Below are 18,006 nucleotides of genomic sequence, written 5' to 3' on the forward strand. Positions count from 1 at the left end.
TAACCCGCAACTACAGGGGATCACCACAGTACAATTCGATAGTATTTGAGTGTCGAACCCACGAGGAGCTGAAGGTAAACTATCTATTCTCTAAAGCCCTATAACCCACTTATATGGCCTTCTATGCAAAGCTAGGAGATATGGTGTGTGTGTGTAGAGGTTTTACTAGAAACTATAAGTGCTGAAAATAAAATGCAAGAAGTAAAATGCAAGACAAGTAAAGTGCAATAAAATAAAATGCAATGAGATGAACGGAAGTGAAGTGGAGTAACTAAAGAGAGCAAGTGTTCAGGCAAATTGCTATTTCATTTGTGTGGTTGTCACAATTAGTGAAGCTCATTATAGTCTTTTTAGTGTTTCTTCTAGAGAGGAGCCATAGATACGTGTAGCCATGGATATGAGAAAGTACACACCTAGTGATTGATCCCAAGGCAGTTAAGAGCAAACAAGGAAATTATTAATAAGTAAAGTTCAACCACCATTGTAAGATTAAAAGTCCCCATAGTTATACCCCCCATTTGATTAATCATGATTAATACAACATGCATCTAAGAATTAGGATAAGGTTTATGTCAGCTCCCGCTGTCCCTCTCCCTATCAACATGCAACGGTGACAACCTTATGCATCCCCCCAAAATATGTGTGCACTCATATATCAGTACAAAAGATCATCATAGAAGAGAACAAATACTTGTATGCAACCAACAACAAACTATCTCACAATTGCCATGAACAATTCACTACTCAGACATCAACATAGAGATACAATAGATCATGGGAAAACAATATATTGCATCATACATCATGTTTGCCAAGAGATTACAGAGGGGGTGATGTAGAGTTGCTGTAGATGTTGATGAAGATGATGAAGATGGTGCTTATGCCTTCACCGAAGGGGAGTGGAGTCCACCGGAGGCAATTCCGGCAGCGTTTCCCCCCTCCGATCTCTGCCGGCGGCGGCCCGCTGACTCTATGTTTATGTGTTTTTGATCTCCTCTGCCGTAGCCTCAACGAAATCCTCGGCGGTCGTATATATAGTAGTTGTTAGGTCAAAACAAGTCGGTTGGCGTTGGATTTGTAACGGCCCAGGGTAGGACCCCTAATAGTTTTGTTTGTTCTTTTCCTTTTCTGCATCATCATGACATCATGCATCATATCATCCATGGTTTTGCAAAATAAAAATTATTTTGAAACCCTAGTTATTTTATTTTCCCTCTCTTTTGGTTTATACAAAACCCCCGCTCCTCTTTTGTTTAATAAACCCTAAAACCAAAATAAATGAAATTATTTATAAACCTAATTATTTCGTTTGTCTATATCACCCCTCTGCTTCAAATTCAAAATTTGTTTGGATTGAATTCAAACTCAACTTGCAAAACAGTTTTGAAAGAAAAGAGAAAAAGTTTTAAAAGGAAAACCCTAATTCCTTGCTAACCGGACCCTCCCTTTTTCCTGGCCCGAGCAGCCCAACCCGGCGGCCCACTCCCTTTTCTTCCCTTCTCCCCTGCGGCCCAGCCTGATCCGGCCCATACCCCTTCGCCACGCCCCCATCCTCTTCTTTTCGTCCTCCCTGGACAGCGACGGGAGAGATGCACGCACATGGCGTGGCCCTCCTCTCTCAACCACCCCGGCCACCTCCCTCCTCACCTACTCCCCTCCTCTTATCCCTTGCACCCAAAACCCTAGCCTCCCCTCCTCTTTTTCCTTCCACTCGCGCCGATGCCTTGTTCCCTCTCCTTTCTTCTCTGTGAGCCACGGCCAGACCACCGCCATCGGCCGTCGACGCCCCGCCGCTACAGGGCACCTCGCGCCAAACTGTGGACACCGAGAGCTTCGCCTCCCACTCCTCGTTCACCTCATGCAAGCAATCGGGCCGGGGGCACTGATACGTCTCCGACGTATCGATAATTTCTTATGTTCCATGCCACATTATTGATGATATGTACATGTTTTATGCATACTTTATGTCATATTTATGCATTTTCCGGAACTAACCTATTGACGAGATGCCGAAGGGCCAGTTGCTGTTTTCTGCTGTTTTTGGTTTCAGAAATCCTAGTAAGGAAATATTCTCGGAATCGGACGAAATCAACGCCCAGCATCTTAGAATCCCCGGAAGCATCCAGAACACCCGAGAGCCGCCAGAGAGGGGACACAGGCCCCCCAGATGATAGGCCGGCACGGCCCAGGGGTGGCCCGCGCCCCCCTGTGGTGTCGTCGCCTCGTTGACCTTCTGACGCCGCCTCTTCGCCTATAAGAAGCCCCTCGACCTAAAACCTCGATACGGAAAAGCCACGGTACGAGAAACCTTCCAGAGCCGCCGCCATCGCGAAGCCAAGATCTGGGGGACAGGAGTCTCTGTTCCGGCACGCCGCTGGGACGGGGAACTGCCCCCGAAAGGCTTCTCCATCAACACCACCGCCATCTTCATCACCGCTGCTGTCTCCCATGAGGAGGGAGTAGTTCTCCATCGAGGCTCGGGGCTGTACTGGTAGCTATGTGGTTAATCTCTCTCCTATGTACTTCAATACAATGATATCATGAGCTGCTTTACATGATTGAGATCCATATGATGAGCTTTGTATCGCTACTAGTTGTGTGCTACTCATGTGATGTTATTAAAGTAGTCTATTCCTCCTGCATGGTGTAAAGGTGACTAGTGTGTGCACCGTGTGGTTCTTGTCGTAGGCTATGATCATGATCTCTTGTAGATTGTGGAGTTAATTATCATTATGATAGTATTGATGTGATCTATTCCTCCTTCATAGTGTAATGTGGACAGTGTGTGCGCTATGTTAGTTCTTGGTTTATTTTGCAATGATCTATTATGCTCTAAGGTTATTTAAATATGAACATCGAATGTTGTGGAGCTTGTTAACTCCGGCATTGAGGTGCTCTTGTAGCCCTACACAACGACTGGTGTTTGTCATCCAACAAAAGAGTGTATGTAGCACATATGAGAAAGAGTTATTTATTATGCGATCAATGTTGAGAGTGTCCACTAGTGAAAGTGTAATCCCTAGGCCTTGTTCCAAATACTGCTATCGCTGCTTGTTTACTGTTTTACTGCGTTACTACTGCTGCGTTACTACTGCTCATATTCATTCATACCACCTGTATTTCACTATCTCTTCGCCGAACTAGTGCACCTATTAGGTGTGTTGGGGACACAAGAGACTTCTTGCTTTGTGGTTGCAGGGTTGCATGAGAGGGATATCTTTGACCTCTTCCTCCCTGAGATCGATAAACCTTGGGTGATCCACTTAAGGGAAACTTGCTGCTGTTCTACAAACCTCTGCTCTTGGAGGCCCAACACTGTCTACAAGAATAGAAGCTCCCGTAGACATCAAGCTATTTTCTGGCGCTGTTGCCGGGGAACGAAGGAAAGCTACACCATTTCCTCCCTCGTCAACCACGCGCCAGTTGTGGACAGCAAGCTATTTTCTGGCGCTGTTGCCGGGGAGGAAAGGTAAAAGGTACTCACACTCCGGATCTCGGCTACTAAGCTATTTTCGCCGTTGTAAGTACTCGAAGCTATTTCCTTTAGATCCTGCAATTGCATCTTTTTGTTTCTTGTTTACACTAGTTTGGCATAATGGACAAGAATGAGCTTCTTATTCTATTTCCTAATTTAAAACATGGATTGTTGATGCGAAAATTAAAAAACCTATGAAATCTTATTTGCATGTTGGTAGTAATATTAGTATGAACGTTTTGAACACCATTGTTGATAATGATATAGAAAGTTCTAAGCTTGGGGAAGCTGGTTTTCATGATCTTTTTAGTCCCCCAAGCATTGAGGAGAAAATTTTCTTTGATGATACTTTGCCTCCTATTTATGATGATTATAATGATAGTGGTCTTTTGGTGCCACCTACTATGGAGAGTAAATTTTGTTGTGATTATATCTGCCTCCTACACTTGATGAGAATAATAATGATAGCTACTTTGTTGAAATTGCTCCCACTATTACCAATAAAATTGACTATGTTTATGTGGAGAGTAATAATTTTATGCATGAGACTCATGATAAGAATGCTTTATGTGATAGTTATATTGTTGAGTTTGCTCATGATGCTACTGAAAGTTATTATGAGAGAGGAAAATATGGTTGTAGAAATTTTCATGTTACTAAAATGCCTCTCTATGTGCTGAAATTTTTGAAGCTACACTTGTTTTATCTTCCTATGCTTGTTACTTTGCTCTTCATGAACTTGTTTATTTACAAGATTCCTATGCATAGGAAGCATGTTAGACTTAAATTTGTTTTGAATTTGCCTCTTGATGCTCTCTTTTGCTTCAACTACTATTTCTTGCGAGTGCATCATTAAAACTGCTGGGCCCATCTTAATGGCTATAAAGAAAGAACTTCTTGGGAGATAACCCATGTGTTATTTTGCTACAGTACTTTGTTTTATATTTGTGTCTTGGAAGTTGTTTACTACTGTAGCAACCTCTCCTTATCTTAGTTTTGTGTTTTGTTGTGCCAAGTAAAGTCGTTGATAGCAAGGTTGATACTAGATTTGGATTACTGCGCAGAAACAGATTTCTTTGCTGTCACGAATCTGGGTCTAATTCTCTGTAGGTAACTCAGAAAATTATGCCAATTTACGTGAGTGATCCTCAGATATGTACGCAACTTTCATTCAATTCGAGCATTTTCATCTGAGCAATTCTGGTGCCATTTTAAAATTCGTCTTTACGGACTGTTCTGTTTTGACAGATTCTGCCTTTTATTTCGCATTGCTTCTTTCGCTGTGTTGGGTGGATTTCTTTGTTCCATTACCTTCCAGTAGCTTTGAGCAATGTCCAGAAGTGTTAAGAATAATTGTGTCACCTCTGAACATGTGAGTTTTTGATTATGCACTAACCCTCTAATGAGTTTGCTTTGAGTTTGGTGTGGAGGAAGTTTTCAAGGGTCAAGAGAGGAGGATGATATACTATGATCAAGAAGAGTGAAGAGTCTAAGCTTGGGGATGCCCCGGTGGTTCATCCCTGCATATTTCAAGAAGACTCAAGCATCTAAGCTTGGGGATGCCTTGGGCATCCCCTTCTTCATCGACAAATTATCAGGTTCCTTCTCTTGAAACTATATTTTTATTCGGTCACATCTTATGTACTTTACTTGGAGCGTCTGTATGTTTCTTGTTTTTGTTTTTGTTTGAATAAATGCTTGTGTGGGAGAGAGACACGCTCCGTTGGTTCATATGAACACATGTGTTCTTAGCTTTTAATGTTCATGGCGAAGGTTGAAACTGCTTCGTTAATTGTTATATGGTTGGAAACGGGAAATGCTACATGTAGTAATTGATAAAATGTCTTGGATAATTTGATACTTGGCAATTGTTGTGCTCATGTTTAAGCTCTTGCATCATATACTTTGCACCTATTAATGAAGAAATACATAGAGCTTGCTAAAATTTGGTTTGCATAATTGGTCTCTCTAAGGTCTAGATAATTTCTAGTATTGAGTTTTGAACAACAAGGAAGACGGTGTAGAGTCTTATAATGTTTACAATATGTCTTTTATGTGAGTTTTGCTGCACCGGTTCATCCTTGTGTTTGTTTCAAATAACCTTGCTAGCCTAAGCCTTGTATCGAGAGGGAATACTTCTCATGCACCCAAAAACCTTGAGCCAACCACTATGCCATTTGTGTCCACCATACCTACCTACTACATGGTATTTCTCCGCCATTCCAAAGTAAATTGCTTGAGTGCTACCTTTAAAATTTCCATCATTCGCCTTTGCAATATATAGCTCATGGGACAAATAGCTTTAAAACTATTGTGGTATTGAATATGTACTTATGCACTTTATCTCTTATAAGTTGCTTGTTGTGCGATAACCATGTTTCTGGGGACGCCATCAACTCTTTGTTGAATATCATGTGAGTTGCTATGCATGTCCGTCTTGTCTGAAGTAAGGGAGATTTACCACTCATTTAATGGTTAGAGCATGCATATTGTTAGAGAAGAACATTGGGCCGCTAACTAAATCCATGAATCATGGTGGAAGTTTCAGTTTTGGACATATATCCTCAATCTCATATGAGAACATTAATTGCTACATGCTTATGCATTAAAGAGGAGTCCATTATCTGTTGTCTATGTTGTCCCGGTATGGATGTCTAAGTTGAGAATAATCAAAAGCGAGAAATCCAATGCGAAATTTCTCCTTAGACCTTTGTACAGGCGGCATAGAGGTACCCCTTTGTGACACTTGGTTAAAGCATGTGTATTGCGATGATAATCCTGGTAATCCAAGCTAATTAGGACAAGGTGCGGGCACTATTAGTATACTATGCATGAGGCTTGCAACTTGTAAGATATAATTTACATGATACATATGCTTTATTACTACCGTTGACAAAATTGTTTCATGTTTTCAAAACCAAAGCTCTAGCACAAATATAGCAATCGATGCTTTCCTCTTTGAAGGACCATTCTTTTACCTTTATGTTGAGTCAGTTCACCTATTTCTCTCCATCCCAAGAAGCAAACACTTGTGTGAACTGTGCATTGATTCCTACATACTTGCATATTGCACTTGTTATATTTCTCTATGTTGACAATTATCCATGAGATATACATGTTACAAGTTGAAAGCAACCGCTGAAACTTAATCTTCCATTGTGTTGCTTCAATGTCTTTACTTTAAATTATTGCTTTATGAGTTAACTCTTATGCAAGACTTATTGATGCCTGTCTTGAAAGTGCTATTCATGAAAAGTCATTGTTTTATGATTCAGTTGTTTACTCATGTCATTACCATTGTTTTGATCGCTGCATTCATTACATATGTTTACAATATGATCAAGTTTATGATGGCATGTCACTCCAGAAATTATCTTTGTTATCGTTTACCTGCTCGGGACAAGCAGGAACTAAGCTTGGGGATGCTGATACGTCTCCGACGTATCGATAATTTCTTATGTTCCATGCCACATTATTGATGATATCTACATGTTTTATGCATACTTTATGTCATATTTATGCGTTTTCCGGAACTAACCTATTGACGAGATGCCGAAGGGCAGTTCTTTGTTTTCTGCTGTTTTTGGTTTCAGAAATCCTAGTAAGGAAATATTCTCGGAATCGGACGAAATGAACGCCCAGCATCTTAGAATCCCCGGAAGCATCCAGAACACCCGAGAGCCGCCAGAGAGGGGACACAGGCCCCCCAGATGATAGGCCGGCGTGGCCCAGGGGTGGCCCGCGCCCCCCTGTGGTGTCGTCGCCTCGTTGACCTTCTGACGCCGCCTCTTCGCCTATAAGAAGCCCCTCGACCTAAAACCTCGATACGGAAAAGCCACGGTACGAGAAACCTTCCAGAGCCGCCGCCATCGCGAAGCCAAGATCTGGGGGACAGGAGTCTCTGTTCCGGCACGCCGCCGGGACGGGGAAGTGCCCCCGGAAGGCTTCTCCATCAACACCACCGCCATCTTCATCACCGCTGCTGTCTCCCATGAGGAGGGAGTAGTTCTCCATCGAGGCTCGGGGCTGTACCGGTAGCTATGTGGTTAATCTCTCTCCTATGTACTTCAATACAATGATCTCATGAGCTGCTTTACATGATTGAGATCCATATGATGAGCTTTGTATCGCTACTAGTTGTGTGCTACTCATGTGATGTTATTAAAGTAGTCTATTCCTCCTGCATGGTGTAAAGGTGACTAGTGTGTGCACCGTGTGGTTCTTGTCGTAGGCTATGATCATGATCTCTTGTAGATTGTGGAGTTAATTATCATTATGATAGTATTGATGTGATCTATTCCTCCTTCATAGTGTAATGTGGACAGTGTGTGTGCTATGTTAGTTCTTGGTTTATTTTGCAATGATCTATTATGCTCTAAGGTTATTTAAATATGAACATCGAATGTTGTGGAGCTTGTTAACTCCGGCATTGAGGTGCTCTTGTAGCCCTACACAACGACTGGTGTTTGTCATCCAACAAAAGAGTGTATGTAGCACATATGAGAAAGAGTTATTTATTATGCGATCAATGTTGAGAGTGTCCACTAGTGAAAGTGTAATCCCTAGGCCTTGTTCCAAATACTGCTATCGCTGCTTGTTTACTGTTTTACTGCGTTACTACTGCTGCGTTACTACTGCTCATATTCATTCATACCACCTGTATTTCACTATCTCTTCGCCGAACTAGTGCACCTATTAGGTGTGTTGGGGACACAAGAGACTTCTTGCTTTGTGGTTGCAGGGTTGCATGAGAGGGATATCTTTGACCTCTTCCTCCCTGAGATCGATAAACCTTGGGTGATCCACTTAAGGGAAACTTGCTGCTGTTCTACAAACCTCTGCTCTTGGAGGCCCAACACTGTCTACAAGAATAGAAGCTCCCGTAGACATCAAGCTATTTTCTGGCGCCGTTGCCGGGGAACGAAGGAAAGCTACACCATTTCCTCCCTCGTCAACCACGCGCCAGTTGTGGACAGCAGGCACCCAAAATCGTCGCCATTTTCACCGATTCCTCTCCGGCTCTGGCAAGGTGTTTCACCGAATTCCGGCCACCTCCGACCCCCTGCTGCCGCTGGTGACACGTCGAGCTCCGTGGTAACGAGGCGCATCTCCTAGACATCTTCTCGTTCCCTTTTGCTTCTGTTTTCTTGCTGCCGCTGTTGATGCCGAGCTCTTCCGTCGTAGACCTCGCCGCCGGCGTCTCTCCGGCGCTCCCTCGACGATGGCGCCGCCTCCTCCTGGTCCGCGCCGATGAGGCGCATCCGGAGAGCTCACGCGCGCATCCGGGAGCCCCTTACATCGCTCGCGCGACGCTGGCCACGGTGACCACCACGCCTGGAACGCGCGCGGCGTAGCCTGTCGTCGAGCACCTTCCGCGTGCTCCCGCATGGTTCCCACGTCAGCGACCGGGTCCCACGCGTCAGTGACCGCGGGTCAAACCGCCTCGGTGAGAAAAATCCTTGCCCCCCCCAGATCTAAAAATCTTGCACATAGCCCCCTGCGCTTTTGGTTCCCTAACCCGGCATCCCTGCTCTTGACGGTTTCCTGGAAACCCCCCTGCATACTTAGAAAACAAACCCGGGGTCCTTCCCCCGGGCAGACTTTATTTTCGGGTCCTTTTTCCTTTTAAACTAATTATGTTTCCTATTTTTGAATAATAAAAACAGTTATGCTAATAACTTTTAATCTGTAACTCGAAATAAAAAAGTGTTGTATATGAAAACTGATCAGAAAAATGAGAGGAACATGAATATGCCATCCATGTTTGCTGTTGCATCGTGCTTCATACAATCTCATGATAGTTTGCATTATCACCTAATATGGAACATATGGAATATGTGGGATATAACTATTGGTTGTCCCGGTTCCATTTAATCTTGAAGCAGCGCACCCCTGCCATGCTTGCCATGTTAACCACCAATTAACTTTGTCGGTAGAAATGCAACTCCAACCTAATTTGTTTGTTCGGGGTTCCGACTCCGCTTAATCCTGATAAGTGCATCGCACCATATCTGCCATGTCATGCATGTCATCTCCATCATGTTGGTTCTTTATCCGTAGTAGTAAGATTTGCATCCGTTGCTTGTTCCAGCATTTGCTTCTTCCCGGATAGGATCACGAAGTGGTGTTGTGAGATGCGATGAGTTCTCCGGCAAGTTCTCCTGCAGCTTTTCACAGGCGAGCCCACCTCTTCACCTATTTTATAGTTTCCGTCTCGTTGTTCTCTTGCTATCCATATGCTGCGATTCTATTGTGTTACGTGTCCTATTCCACTGTTACCCATATGAGCCGTGTTAAATATCCGCTACCTATCGCCATTGTTTGTTGGTTGAGCCTTGCGAGTCGTAGCACATGTTTAGGGATATGTTGTTATCTTTATATCTGTTGGGTTGTTGGGAGCTTATCACATGTTATATCAGTTGTTGGAGATACTCATGTCCTACTATATTGTTAACAACTAAAATTGTAAGCAGTGGCATCTGTGAGCCCCTTTGCGAAAGCATCGGATCTTTGTCTCGCTAATGTCCCCTAGGACCCAAGTTCTTGTTATCTGTTCCGAGATTGAGCGCTCTACCCATGCGTGGGGACGATTATCGGGACCCCCCTCACCCATTACCTTTTCTTAAGTCAGTTGAAAAGGGGGCCACAACCTTGGTTTTATTTGGCGCATGCATGTTTATATTCTGTTGCCTTCGGGTGTTTACATTCTGTATTGTACCCCGCAGAACGTTTAGCGAAGCGTGTGGTTTGCATGCCTAGCCGTTAACGCAAACCCTGAGTCCGCTTCGGAGTACGGCCGAACTTCGATACGGGTAGCTTAGTCGGGTGGCCCCCTTAGACTTTCTTGTTGAACTGGGAACAGTCTTGTTGTGAGACTCCGCCTGTCGTAAGCGGGTCGAGCATGCGTATGGTTACATTTGGGCAACCCCTGCAGGGTGTACGTCTTATCGATAAGCCGTGTTCGCGGTCATGGACGACTTGGAGCTGTATAGCTTGATCATAGAACAACTTACACATTTATGTTGCTGCTAATAATTTATTAATAACTGGCATAGTAAGTTAGCACTATTATAACGGATACCTTATAAAACTTGTCAACCGTGTGAGTGCCCTTATTAGTACTTCTTCCTTTGCGAAGGGGGAATGCATCGGTTGGGTGATGTTTGCAGAGTATAGAACTGTTAACTTATGCGCTCTCTCCCATTCTCTGTTAGACGAATGTTGTAGCATGTCTCTATTGGTTAGTTGCTTTGCTGCCGCTAAACTCCACATATAGCCGGGCGATGTTTATACCGCCCACCGGTGAGCACAGCCGGTCTTGTCTCGCAAGTACGTGCCATGGTACTTACCCTCGCCTTTCTTTCTTTTGTCTCGTCCCCCCTTTTGTCGGCAACCGATGGCCCGACTTCGACAGGTACGAGATGACGACGTTAGCAAGGTTACCCTCCGTCTTGGCCTGGGCGGGGTTATGGACGCCACTGGTTATCTTCTGGACTCTTAGTCCAATTTGTATCTTGTCCGTACTCGGATGCATTCGATCTTCTGTATGATTCGGATCTTTGTATTGTATATCTGTATCTTGACTCATTGGAGTCGTTGTTGTAATATATGTTTCTTGTGGGCTCTATTGTAATCCTGTTGTAATGTTACCGCTTGTGTTAATTCATCTGGCATCACGTGTGTGAATGGTCACGCACTTCGTGTCGGGGGGCGTCTTTGAACCGATATCGTGCGGATTTCGGCGGTTACGCTGGAATCCTCAGGGTACCGGTTTCGGGGCGTCACAATTGAAGCGAAACGGACGCTCGAGATGGAAACGACCCCAGGTGGCGCTCCCTCCTGGTGTCCCACTATAGCTTATTTTGTTCGTCTTGAAATTTCCGAAGCGTGGCCCCTGATCTTTTCCTTTTTCGAGTCACGTAGCTCCTAGAAATTCAAAAAGACTAAAAAGTGGCATTTTCTGCCAAACAGAATTAAAACCGGAGGAGGGGGGATTGTTTGGAAAATCCCCTAAAACATCATAAAACATGGGAATAACACTATATAAGATGCAAATATATGGTAATATGTTGCAATAAAGTGCAAAGTTCATGTATGCATTTTACATGCATCAACATCCCCAAGCTTAACCTATGCTCGTCCTCGAGCATAAATGTGATAAAACTAACATGGACTTTGGAGTTTATTGCATCTCTTCTATGTAATCATGCAAAGTCTTAGAAGATTCAGTCAATTAAAATTGACAATAAGCAATATGAAGTATAAAGTGATATCTCTTACATTCTACAAAGCATGCATAATAGTAAATAACATTGTAAGAAACATGAATGATAAGTAGTATGAATCATAAAGCATGCTTAGGAGAATCCTATAGAATTGTTGGAATACTCTTTGTCCTCTCTTTTCTTGGATATTTCTTTTGACTCTTGAACACAAGAAATTAAGCAGGGAATATATGTGCTAAACCTTCAACAAAAATAAAAAGTAGAGAGAATAAAACAAGGTTTTGAGCTATGCAATTCATGTCAACAATAATAATAAGGATGGGGTACCAAGTATCTCATGTATGAAGATATCTATGTGTCATGAGTTTGACCTCTTATGAGTAAGTGTTGCCTCATTTTCTTGAATGCTAAGGACTACACCTCTCATTTCTCAACTTTGGGTTACCAAGACTTTTCAACATACATGTTTCAACCAAGTATCGTAATGGGGTACCTTCATTCCGCCTGTACAAAGGACCAAAGGAGATGGGTATCTCAACTATAGGCCATCCATACCGGGACAACATGAACAACAGACGTTGAGCATCCTCTCTAACTCTCTCTCACTTTTTTCTCATACTCTTTTTTCTTTCTTTTTCTTTTTCTTTTCTCTTTCTTTTTTCACAACTCTTTTTCTTTTACTTTTTTCACTCTTCCTATTGAGGATGCTCGTTGCTAAAACTTTTACCATGATTAAGCATGGCTTCGGTTAGCGGCTCATTGCTCTTCTCTAACAATGTATGCATACTTACTCTTAAATAACCTCCATTCATTCCACAAGAGATAGCCATCACTAGTAGAAAAAGAGGCTTCCGTCCACCCCCATTAGTCCCCAAAATATTCGAACCGCGACTAAAGGGGTCTTTAGTCGCGGTTCGGGAGGCGACCCGCGACCAAAGGTCTGGGCCAGCTGGCTCGGTCGACAGCTGGGGGACGGGAGGGGCTTTGCCAACCGCGACTAAAGGCCCATCCCTATAAATGCAGCTCAGCACACTTCACTTAGCCATTTGGTGCCACTTCTCTTCCCAATCTTCACAAGGGGGTGGTGGGTTTGCTTTTGGTTCCTCTTATGCACACAAGGTGTTCGATGAAATGCCCGAGAGCATGAAACAAACATGATATGAAGTGTTCGAGCCACACTTGAGCTTTCTCATTTATTTTTTCCTCCTCGATCGCGGTTAGCAACTTGAACCTTTCATGTGTCATTGATAAAATATGCATGTGTGTAGTTCATTGTTTAATTTCTGTTATTTGTAGCTAGTTAGTTTAACAAATGCATGATGGTTAATTATATACTTTATATAATAATAATGCAGATGAATCGGCAATGGATGTACGGTAACCGACTCTCCGGCGAGTTCATTACGGGTTTGAAAGATTTCCTCGTAGTGGCTAATGCGAACAAGCAGGGGGGTTTTGTTATCTGTCCATGTGCTGCCTGTAAGAATCAGAAGGGTTACTCTTTCTCAAGAGACGTTCACCTGCACCTGCTTCGGCAGGGTTTCATGCCAAGCTATAATTGTTGGACCAAGCATGGAGAAAGAGGGGTTAGAATGGAAGAAGATGAAGAAGGGGATGATATCATCGATGACAACTATCCTGATCATTTCGGTGATACTTTCATGGAGGATGCTGAAGGTGGGGAAGGTGAAGGGGAAGGTGAAGAAGAGGCACGTGATGAGCCCGCTGATGATCTTGGTCGGACCATTGCTGATGCACGGAGAGGCTGCGAAACTGAAAAGGAGAGGAAGAATTTGGATCGCATGTTAGAGGATCACAAAAAGTCGCTGTACCCAGGATGCGATAATGGTGTGAAAAAGCTGGGCTGCACACTGGATTTGCTGAAATGGAAGGCACAGGAAGGTCTATCTGACTCGGGATTTGAAAATTTGCTGAAAATGATGAAGAATATGTTTCCAAAGAATAACGAGTTGCCCGCCAGTACGTACGAAGCAAAGAAGGTTGTCTGCCCTCTAGGTTTAGAGGTTCTGAAGATACATGCATGCATTAACGACTGTATCCTCTACCGCGGTGAATACGAGAATTTGAATGAATGCCCGGTATGCACTGCATTGCGTTATAAGATCAGAGGCGATGACCCTGGTGACGATGTTGAGGGCGAGAAACCCAGGAAGAGGGTTCCCGCCAAGGTGATGTGGTATGCTCCTATAATACCATGGTTGAAACGTCTGTTTAGGAACAAAGAGCATGCCAAGTTGTTGCGATGGCACAAAGAGGACCGTAAGTCGGACGGGGAGTTGAGACACCCCGCTGATGGAACGCAATGGAGAAAGATCGACAGAGAGTTTGAAGATTTTGCAGCTGACGCAAGGAACATAAGATTTGTTCTAAGTACAGATGGCATGAATCCTTTTGGCGAGCAGAGCTCCAGCCATAGCACCTCGCCCGTGACTCTATGCATCTACAACCTTCCTCCTTGGTTGTGCATGAAGCGGAAGTTCATTATGATGCCAGTGCTCATCCAAGGTCCGAAGCAACCCGGCAACAACATCGATGTGTACCTAAGGCCATTAGTTGATGAACTTTTACAGTTGTGGGGCAGACCTGGTGTACGTGTGTGGGATGAGCACAAAGAAGAGTAATTTGACCTACGAGCGTTGCTTTTCGTAACCATCAACGATTGGCCTGCTCTTAGTAACCTTTCGGGACAGACAAATAAGGGATACAATGCATGCACGTACTGCTTACATGAGACTGAAAGTGTATATCTAGGTAATTGTAAGAAGAACGTGTACCTGGGGCATCATCGATTTCTTCACCGACATCATAACGTAAGAAAGAAAGGTAAGCATTTCAACGGCAAGGCAGGTCATCGGCCGAAGCCTGCGGAACGTACTGGTGCAGAGGTATTTGATATGGTCAAGGATTTGAAAGTCATCTTTGGAAAGGGTCCTGGCGGACAATCAGTTCCGCAGGGAGTTGACGAGCACGCACCCATGTGGAAGAAGAAATCTATATTTTGGGAGCTAGAATATTGGAAAGTCCTAGATGTCCGCTCTGCAATCGACGTGATGCATGTTACGAAGAATATTTGCGTGTACCTGCTAAGCTTCTTGGGCGTGTATGGGAAGACAAATGATACAAAGGAAGCACGGCAGGACCAACAACGTTTGAAAGACCCAGATTACCGGCATCCGGAATGGTTTCAAGGTCGTGCCAGCTACGCTCTTACCAAACAAGAGAAGGTCATCTTTTTTGAATGCCTGAGCAGTATGAAGGTCCCGTCTGGCTTCTCGTCGACTATAAAGGGAATAATAAACATGGCGGACAAAAAGTTCCAAAACCTGAAGTCTCACGACTGCCACGTAATTATGACGCAATTGCTTCCGATTGCTTTGAGGGGGCTCCTACCGGAAAATGTTCAAGTAGCCATTGTGAAGCTATGTGCATTTCTCAATGCAATCTCTCAGAAGGTAATCAATCCAGAAGATCTACCACGGTTACAGAACGATGTGGTCCAATGTCTTGTCAGTTTCGAGTTGGTGTTCCCACCATCCTTCTTCAATATTATGACGCACCTCCTGGTTCACCTAGTCGAAGAGATTTCCATTCTCGGTCCTGTATTTCTACACAATATGTTCCCCTTTGAGAGGTTCATGGGAGTATTAAAGAAATATGTTTGTAACCGCGCCAGGCCAGAAGGAAGCATCGCCAAGGGCTATGGAAATGAGGAGGTAATTGAGTTTTGTGTTGACTATGTTCCTGACCTTAAGCCGATTGGTCTTCCTCAATCGCGGCACGAGGGGAGACTAAGTGGAAAAGGCACGATCGGAAGGAAATCAACGATATGTATGGACGGCCATTCTATGACTGAAGCACACCACACAGTTCTGACCAATTCCAGCTGGGTGGCTCCGTACTTCGAGGAACACAAGAATATTTTACGCTCGGACAACCCGGGGAAGCCTGAATCCTGAAATAGAAAGGCCCACATGGAGACTTTCGGAGTTGGTTGCGAAAACATTTAATGAATGACAATGATGTTGGAGATCAGCTGTACATGTTGGCCAAGACACCATCTTCGACTATAACAACTTTCCAAGGGTACGAGATAAATGGGAATACATTTTACACGATCGCCCAAGATAAAAAGAGCACCAACCAAAACAGTGATGTCCGCTTTGATGCAGCAACCGAGACTGGGCAAAAGGTCACATATTATGGTTACATAGAAGAGATATGGGAACTTGACTATGGACCCTCTTTTAAGGTCCCTTTGTTCCGGTGCAAATGGTTCAAGCTAACAGGAGGTGGGGTAAAGGTGGACGAGCAATACGGAATGACAATGGTGGATTTCAACAATCTTGGTTACCTTGACGAACCATTCGTCCTAGCCAAAGATGTCGCTCAGGTTTTCTATGTGAAGGACATGAGTAGCAAACCGAGGAAACGGAAAGATAAGAAAACGATCAGTACATCATGCGATGATCCAAAGCGCCACATTGTTCTTTCAGGGAAAAGAAACATCGTGGGAGTGGAGGACAAGACAGACATGTCAGAAGATTATAATATGTTTGGTGAAATTCCGCCCTTCAAAGTGAACACTGACCCAAGCATTAAGTTAAATGATGAGGATGCTCCATGGATACGGCACAATCGTAAGCAAGCAGGGACACAAGGGAAGAAATGATGTGTAATAATTTATTGTACCAAACTTTGTTGAATGGATCATGTGAATTATATTATCTGTGATGTGTTTGGTGTCCATTTTTGAATGATTCGATTGATTCGAGATACCACTGATGATACATGAAATTTGGAGTGATTTAGTCATACTCCTGCCTAGGCGTATAATATGCATACTCGTAGTCTTCATAGTCGCCGCTGTTGTACTGGTAGTCGCCGCCTTCTAAGTTGCCGCCATCGTCGTCGATGCCGTCGTCGCTGTCGTCGGGCGGCGCTCGTGGCTCGAACTGAGGGTAGCGCAGGCGGGGGATATCGCCGGCCGTGATGTAGTCCATGACACTCTGTAGAGTCCGGCCGTACCACCATAGCCGACGGCCGGCCTCGTGGAAGTTCCCAGGAGGCAGACCGTCCTCCTCATACCTGGCGAGCGCCCTCTCACGCCGATTGATGAAGAAGGTGTCCCAAGTATGCTGGTTATCGGGATGCCAGCGGGGATTCATCCGCTGCTCCGGCGTGAGGTCGAGGTAGTAGTGGTTCGTGATGGCCGCCCGGCGCGCAGTACCCTGAGGGACGGGAGGGACCGGCACACCTCCGGCGCTCAGGCTCCAGCCGGCGGGGACGCGGTAGCCCGGTGGGCAAGGGTAGTTCGAGGTGCAAAGCTCCTCCACCTGCTGGTAGGTTAGAGTGGGTACGGTGGAAGCCATGAGAGAGTGATGAGAGATTGTAGAGATGTGATAATGCTGGCCAAGCCGGGCTACATATATGTAGTGAGAAATGGCGGGAAAAATGGGAGTGGGAAGACAGGAGGCGGGAAGAAAGTGGCGGGAAGAAAGAGGCGAGAAGACAGGGAAGAAATGGCGGGAAGAAGAGGAATCCAGAGCTGGTCATCTAACCTTTAGTCCCGGCTGGTGGGTGCAACTGGGACTAAAGGTGGTTTTGTATCATCTAACAAAACTGTTGGTGGAATAAGGCCATCTGGGTAAGACAGAGGCGGGAAGACAGAGGCGGGAAGAAATGGCGGGAAGAACTGGCGGGAAGAGGGGCGCGGGAAGACAGAGGCGGCCGGGAAGAACTTGTGGGAAGCGGGAGGCGGGAAGACGGGAGGCGGGAAGAAATTGGATTTTTCTAAATTTTTTGATAAATTATTTCTATTTTTAAGATTTTGAAATGAATTAGTTTTATTTTTCTGAATTTTTTGATATATTATTTGTATTTTTAACATTTTGAAATGAATTAGTTTTATTTTTCTGAATTTTTTGATATATTATTTGTATTTTTAACATTTTGAAATAAATTAGTTTTATTTTTCTGAATTTTTTGATATATTATTTGTATTTTTAACATTTTTAAATAAATTAGTTCTATTTTTCTAATTTTCTTGATATATTATTTGTATTTTTAACATTTTGAAATGAATTAGTTCTATTTTTCTGAATTTTTTGATATATTATTTGTATTTTTAACATTTAGAAATGAAAAGAATTTTGAAAAAGACCTTTAGTCGCGGTTGGCCTCGCCAACCGCGACTAAAGGGTCTTTCCGCGGGAACCGCTGGAATTCGGGCGAAACCACCTTTAGTCGCGGTTGGCCTCACCAACCGCGACTAAAGGTCGAGAGGTA

Source organism: Lolium perenne, chromosome 5, assembly GCF_019359855.2.
Source record: "Lolium perenne isolate Kyuss_39 chromosome 5, Kyuss_2.0, whole genome shotgun sequence".
NCBI classification, from domain to species: Eukaryota; Viridiplantae; Streptophyta; class Magnoliopsida; order Poales; family Poaceae; genus Lolium; species Lolium perenne.